This window comes from Tarenaya hassleriana, unplaced genomic scaffold, assembly GCF_000463585.1.
Source record: "Tarenaya hassleriana unplaced genomic scaffold, ASM46358v1 Cleome57, whole genome shotgun sequence".
NCBI classification, from domain to species: domain Eukaryota; kingdom Viridiplantae; phylum Streptophyta; class Magnoliopsida; order Brassicales; family Cleomaceae; genus Tarenaya; species Tarenaya hassleriana.
This window is the reverse complement of record NW_010968263.1, coordinates 628602-636767: the sequence shown is the minus strand read 5'-3', so window position 1 is coordinate 636767 and position 8166 is coordinate 628602.

Here is an 8166-nt window from a genome sequence, read left to right as displayed (position 1 = left end):
GAGAGCCGCCACAAACCCTAAAATAAGAACCTCATACGTCCAAGACACTGATGAGAGCTTAGAGAAGCTTGATTTTGAGTTCTAGTGATTGGAATATTGATTCCAAGTCAAGGACATCGGTTTTCTCTTCACGAATCCTAGCAGCTACGTTCCAAAGCGTTGGAATTCATCCCGCCGGTGTGGATACGTGTAGAGGAGTTGTGCTTTCAACTCTTGGTGATTAAAACAGGCCCTGGATCGATTGATACTTCCAGATCTTGAAAGAACGAGGTAAGTATTCAAATCCCACGACGATATACACGATTGTTCGGGTTATTGCACAATTGGTTTTTGTGTGACGTTTGGCTAGGTTTAGATCTTTCCTTCCGCTGCATGAAACCTAGAAACCAAACCCTAGATCGATGAGATCGCATGCTAGGAACCCGAAGGGAACCCCAACAGCTAGTCCATGTGACAATCTCATGCGGGTCAATCCAGTATTCCGTTCTCCAACGAATACCTATGATTGTGATCGTATCCAATACCTATGATCATCTATATGATCATCAATCACACATCATAATAGTCTTATTATGTCGTTATTCCCATAACGACACAAGACTAGGGAGTTTATGATGAAATATTACTCTCCCATGAAGACACAGTTGGCGCTGAACAAGATTAACTCCTTCGCTCAAGATGATGATGAGACCTTGTATGTTGCTTGGGAGAGGTTCAAGGAGTATCAGAGAATGTGTCCGCACCACGGTATGGACAACAAATACCTCCTTTCCACTTTCATACATGGCCTTAGGGACGACACAAGAGGATGGGTCGATTCAGCATGTGGAGGCAGCGTGTATGATCTCTCTTTCGAGGTTTTAGAGGCGCAGATTGCTAAGATGGCGAAAGGGAGAAGCATTTCAGGGGAAATGGGCAGCAGACGATCTTTGCCTAAGGCTGATGTCAAAGGGGATGCTAGCGAATCTTCGGCTTTACAAGCTGTTCTTTCAGAGCTTTCTGCCATCAAGCTGCAACTTGCTAAGTCCGGTTCATCAAACCAGCAGAAGGGTAAACCGGGCATGTACATTGTAGAACAAGAAGAAGAAGCCATGGAAGAAGTCGACTATGTGGGAAGAAATCAATACAACAATCAGTCGAACTTCTACAATCCGGGGAATCGGAATCACCCTGGCTTTTCTTATGGCAACCCGCAAGGAGCGTTGAACCCTCAGCATCAAAGCGGAGCGAAACCTCAGGGACCCCCGGGATTTCAGCCTAGATACCAGAATCAGGGCTACCAGAGTCATAATCAGGGGTATCAGAACCAGGGGCAAGACTACAATCAGAGAAATCAAGGGTACAGAGCTCCTCCGCCTCCGGCTAAGGAAGAAGAGTCGGAGCTGAAATCGATGTTGGCTCAGCTAATGCACGATCAGAGAAACTCGTTTTCTAGCTTGAGTCAAGAGATGCAGGGATTCAAGGGGAAGCAAGAGAGCTTCGAGCAGAGATTGGATGGGTTGGATTCACATATCAAGATGATGGACAATCAGATTGCTCAGCTTGCTTCCCAGGCAACGAGACCTCAAGGCCAATTCCCGGGTAATGCTGATCCTAATCCGAGAGAGCATATTAATGCCATAGGCTTGAGAAGCGGAAGACAGCTTTCGGAGACCTCTCCAGTTGTCAGAGAAGAGGGAGAAGGTTCACACGAACCACAGAGGGCCGCCTTAGATAAAGGCAAGGGCCATGTTGTAGAGGGGGAAGAGGCGAGGTATACTCCGCCTCCCCCACAAGCACCCCCTCTACCATTTCCATCTCGGGCGAGGAAGTTTAATGAAGACAGCCAATTCGCCAAATTTACGGAGATGTTGAAGAAACTAGAAGTGACCATGCCGTTTCACGAGGTAGTACTTCAAATCCCGTCCTACACCAAATTTCTGAAGGATATTCTTACCAAGAAGAGGACGGTTGAGAAGGAGACAGTGGCACTGAGCACCGAGGTGAGTGCTGCCATACTGCAGACAGAGTTACCGCGGAAGATGGCTGATCCCGGTAGTTTCTCCATCCCATGCAAATTGGGGAATGTGGAGATTGAGAGGGCGCTTTGTGATTTGGGCGCAAGTGTCAATTTGCGGCCTCTCTCCATATTCAAGAAACTTAATGTCGGTGAGCTGAAACCGACGAGGATGGCACTGCAATTGACCGACAGATCAGTGAAGTATCCCGCTGGGATCTTGGAGGATGTGCCTCTGAAGGTAGGGGAATTCTATGTCCCCGTCGACTTTGTGGTTCTGGACATGCCGGAGGATTCTAAAATCCCCATCATACTTGGTAGGCCGTTTCTGAACACGGCTGATGCTGTAGTGCATGTCAGAGAAGGGAGACTCATGATGAAGATCGGAGATGAGACGGTTGAATTCAGGCTTGATCAGAATCTCAAGCAGCCGCATTTGGTAGAGTCTTCCTTCTACCTAGACCTGTTCGACACGTTGGTCGACGAAGTGAGGGATGAATTTAGAGAGTCAGATCCCCTCGAGATGGCATTGAACGCGGTACAAGACATCATGTACTGCGATTGGGAGGAAGTCCGGAGCATTGTTCGGACTTTAGATGACAGCTCATCGATTGAGCTAGAGGGCTGGAAATACAGGGCCGTTGAGCCCTTATCTTGTTCTGCCCGTGAGTTCCCTTGGCTAAGGGATGAGGAAGACGGAGAGGAGCCATCACCTTCTCCAAGTCATCAAGCTCCGGTCTCCTCCATTCAAGTCAAGCAACCCGATGTGGAGACGAGCGGGAAGAAAGATTGGGATCCAGAGAGCGCGCCTAAGGTGGAATTGAAGCCCTTACCACAAGGGCTTAGGTATGAATTTCTCGGACCTAATTCTACTTATCCAATCATTGTGAATGTTGCATTGACTGATGTGGAACTAGCTGTATTAGTTGCATTGCTTAGGGAGTATAGACAGGCCTTGGGTTACACTTTAGACGACATTAGAGGCATTAGTCCATCCCTTTGCATGCACCGCATTCATCTAGAATATAGTTCCAAAACCTCTATTGAGCATCAACGTAGATTGAATCCCACCATGAAGGAGGTAGTGAAGAAAGAGGTGCTCAAACTGTTAGACGCGGGTATCATTTACCCGATTTCAGATAGTGCATGGGTTAGTCCCGTGCAAAGTGTTCCAAAGAAAGGGGTATCACTGTGGTAGAAAATGAGCATAATGAATTGATACCCACTAGGACGGTTACGGGTTGGAGGATGTGCATTGATTATAGGAAGCTGAATTCAAACACCCGTAAGGACCATTTTCCTCTGCCCTTCATCGACCAAATGTTAGAGAGGTTAGCCCTGCATTCCCACTTTTGTTTTCTTGATGGCTACTCGGGATTCTTCCAAATCCCCATTCACCCTAGCGATCAGGAGAAAACCACCTTTACATGTCCATATGGCACCTTTGCATACCGTAGGATGCCTTTTGGTTTATGTAATGCACCGGCGACGTTTCAGAGATGCATGACTGTTGTATTTTCTGATCTCATTGAGAATGTTATGGAGGTGTTCATGGATGATTTTTCCGTCCATGGACCCTCCTTTCCTGTGTGTCTAATGAATTTGCGCCGAGTATTGGACAGGTGTGTTGAGGCGAATCTTGTGCTGAATTGGGAGAAGTGCCATTTCTGTTGGGTTTCCTGGGATCTCATGAGCGAATCTAATTCCTAAGAGATCGATTCTAGGGTTGTGCAGCGGAAGTAAAACAAAAAAATTTTATAAAACCCTAGAACCATGCTGCTATTGAAAACGTAGAAACGTTAGAACGCTTACCTCAATCGATCCGGGGCCTGTATCAACTGAAGAATTCGTCCGATCACTTAGGGAGGAAGATTACCTCGCCCTCTACACGTATCCACACCTCGGGATGAATTCCAACTATTGGAACTTGTCTGCTAGGACTCGAATCTCTATTCGGTTTTTCGCACTTCGAGAAAAACGAGACTTAGAACTTGTTGAGCTTTTTGGATCTCACCAAAAACACTCCAAGAACACCAAAAGTCGGCTGCTAAAAGTCTCTACTCAATTAGGGTTCTAATCCCTTTCTTATAAAGTGATTTAACCCTAATTTCGGTTTAAATTTCGGAAAACCGGAACCTGGAACGGACGGTCCAGAATTGCACGTGGACCGTCCGTTCCAGTAAGGCAAAACGGACGGTCTACGTTTAGTGCGGACCGTCCGTTCTATCCTCATAGAACGGACGGTCTGCGTGTTGTCGTGGACCGTCCGTTCTGCTTCCCAGAACGGACGGACCACGCATCCGGACCGTCAGGTCTTGACCCGTCCGACTCGGTTTTCCGTCGTTTTCTCTCGTGTTTTTGTCCTTCCCTGCGTGTGTGACCCTGTAGGCTCATTCGACATAGCAGTATAACCCGAAATCCCTATTTCGGGTATACAAGTCATAGGCGGTCTCTAGAAAGACACTATGACTACCTATCTCGAATAGAGTTAGTTCGTGATCTTACGAACACCCCTGTAGGCTCATTCGACATAGCAGTATAACCTGAAATCCCTATTTCGGGTATACAAGTCATAGGCGGTCTCTAGCAAGACACTATGACTACCTATCTCGAATAGAGTTGGTTCGTGATCTTACGAACACCAGTGATGATTCCGGCTGATGATCCTTTTGTATCGCGATATCATATGTCGAACATAAGGCATGGACAAGCCACCTTATCTGATTCGACTGCTTTCTCGTTCACTGAGTTTGACTGTCTGAAATAGACGACGTTCGTCTATAGTGTGGCCACACATTTCTACAGTCTCGCTCACACGAGGGGCCCAGCGATATCTCTCTCTTTTATGGGAGGTACAAATCCCGTCTTGACTATCTACAATCCAGTACATGATTCGTTTCGTACCTGATACACGCCTTTATAGTCCTCCTGTTACGCAGGACGTTTGACGTAATCAAAGCACGCAACTCCTCATGTTGGATTCCGTAGATATCTCAGGTCTTAGGATCCAATCATGGAACCGTCATATGAGATTCAAGTCATGACGCTAGTCCATGTGACAATCTCATGTGGGTCAATCCAGTATTCCGTTCTCCAACGAATACCTATGATTGTGATCGTATCCAATACCTATGATCATCTCTGTGATCATCAATCACAGATCATACTAGTCTTATTATGTCGTTATTCCCATAACGACACAAGACTAGGGAGTTTAGTATCATTCATAATGATACATGGATTTCATAACAGATCTAGCATGCAAGAACATGTAATGAATAAAATACTCTCATAAAACCACATAGAAAGTATCAATACATCGAATGTATCTGAACAAAGCTCATAATCAGTACATCATAGAGCACTAAACCAACAATTTCATGGTCCAAGAGGGCATTGTGCTAGGCCACAGGATTTCGAGAAAGGGGATTGAGGTCGACCGAGCTAAGGTCGAAGTGATAGAGAAGCTGCCGCCTCCAAGGAATGTTAAGGGAATCCGGAGTTTTCTGGGACATGCCGGATTCTACAGGAGGTTCATCAAGGACTTCTCGAAGGTTTCGAGGCCTTTGACCGAATTACTTGCAAAGGACGTGCCCTTTGAGTTCACCCATGAGTGCGAGGCTGCCTTTGAGACTCTGAAAAAGACGTTGAATTCTCCGCCTATTATTCAGCCACCGGATTGGGAAGCTCCCTTTGAGCTTATGTGCGATGCGAGCGATTTCGCTGTCGGGGCTGTCTTGGGTCAAAGGAAAGACAGGAGCTGCATGCCATTTATTATGCGAGCCGGACTTTGGATGACGCACAAGTCAATTACTCCACCACTGAGAAGGAGTTACTCGCCATTGTCTTTGCCTTTGAGAAGTTTCGGTCTTACTTGGTCGGGTCGAAGGTGATTGTGTACTTGGATGATGCACAAGTCAATTACTCCACCACTGAGAAGGAGTTACTCACCATTGTCTTTGTCTTTGAGAAGTTTCGGTCTTACTTGGTCGGGTCGAAGGTAATTGTGTACACCGACCATGCTGCTTTGAGGTACCTCCTATCCAAGAAGGATGCCAAGCCGAGGTTGATCAGATGGATTCTCTTGCTGCAAGAGTTTGACTTGGAGATAAGGGATAGGAAGGGTATGGAGAATGGAGTGGCTGACCACTTATCTCGGATTGAGCGACATGAGGAAGTTCCCATTGATGATTGTCTCCGAGATGATTGTGTGATGGCTGTCCAGGTAAAAGAGAGGGATCCATGGTATGCAGACTATGTGAATTTTATTGTCAGTTGTTATATCCCTCACGAGTTGGACTACAACGGGAGGAAGAGGTTCTTCAGAGACGTCAAGGATTATTTTTGGGAAGAGCCTTACCTCTTCAAGAGAGGAAAGGATGGCCTCTTTAGGAGATGTGTGCCCGAAGAGGAAGTCCGGAGTGTGATTCATCATTGTCACTCTTCGGACTATGCTGGTCATTTTGGAGCATCGAAGACCTCGGCTAAAATTCTTCAAGCGGGGTTTTATTGGCCATCAATGTTCAAAGACGTTCATCAATACGTCTCCTCTTGCGATTCTTGCCAGAGAACGGGGAACATCTCCCGCCGCCACGAGATGCCTCAGCGCTACATCTTGGAAGTTGAGCCCTTTGACGTTTGGGGAATCGACTTCATGGGGCCATTCCCGTCTTCCTATGGGAATTAGTACATCCTCGTAGCGGTCGATTATGTCACCAAGTGGGTAGAAGCGATGGCGAGCCCCACTAATTACTCAAAAGTGGTGACGAAGATGTTCAAGAGGGTGATTTTTCCGAGATTCGGGACGCCAAGGGTCGTGATTAGCGATGGAGGATCTCACTTCATCAACCGCACCATAGAAGCACTTTTGAAGAAGTATGGTGTGAGACATAAGGTGACTACCCCGTATCACCCTCAGACGAGCGAGCAAGTTGAAGTCTCGAATAGGGAGATCAAGGCAATACTTGAGAAGACGGTGTCAAGGTCAAGAAAAGATTGGGCGTCCAAGCTTGATGACGCTCTATGGGCGTATAGGACAGCCTTCAAGACACCCATCAGTATGTCTCCCTTTCAACTTGTCTATGGGAAAGCTTGTCACTTGCCGGTTGAGCTTGAGTACAGAGCATATTAGGCAATTAAGAAGCTTAATTACGATTGGAAATCCGCTGCGGAGAAGCGAGTGTTGCAGCTTCACCAACTCGATGTGATTCGGTTGGATGCATACGAGAATGCCCGGATTTACAAGGAGAGAACTAAGAGATGACATGATCGTCGGATTTTGCAGAGGGATTTTAGAGAAGGTGATCAGGTACTTCTCTTTAACTCAAGGCTCAAACTATTTCCAGGCAAGTTGAGTTCGCGTTGGTCGGGGCCTTTCACGGTTAAACACGTCTACCCTCATGGAGCGATAGAGTTATATGGCTATGGAGGGGATACATTCAAGACCAACGCGCAGAGGTTGAAGATTTACAACCTCGGGAAGCATGACAAAGAGAGGAGCTCGATGAGCTTCTCCGACCCTCAAGATGAGTGAGCAACCCACGGTCAAGCTTAGGACCATAAATAAATGCTCGGGAGGCACCCCGAACTTGTACATATCCTTTTTAGTATCCTTATACATTTGCATATCACGTAGAATCATTTAGGTGCATTGATGACATTTGTTCTATGCTTGTGATGGTGGTTGACATTGCACTTAATACTTCGATATGGCTAAAGGGGAATGATTTTCCTTGCGGTCTACAGCTGCAGACTTTAATACAGGAACACACGCGGAAAAGGAGAAAAATTCTGGCGAGAAAAAATCTGGGCAAAGTGACTTGGTCAGCCCCGGACCAAAATTTGGTCTGGCGGACCAAGTCACTCCGATACGAGCACAGACAGACGGACCAAGGAAGGGAGACGGACCAGAGAATGCGCTGAACGTGTGGTTAGCCGCTGACCAGAAACTGGTCCGACTGACCACGGACACAGCTCAGCTCATTCAAACGGTCCAGAAACGCGGATTGTGCAATCTGATCATTCACTCAGCCGGACCAAACTTCATTCAGCGGCTGACCAACTACACGTCGCTTAAAGATGGCCCCTGTACTTCACAAGAGACGGACCAGAGAATGCGCTGAACGTGTGGTTAGCCGCTGACCAGAAACTGGTCCGACTGACCACGGACA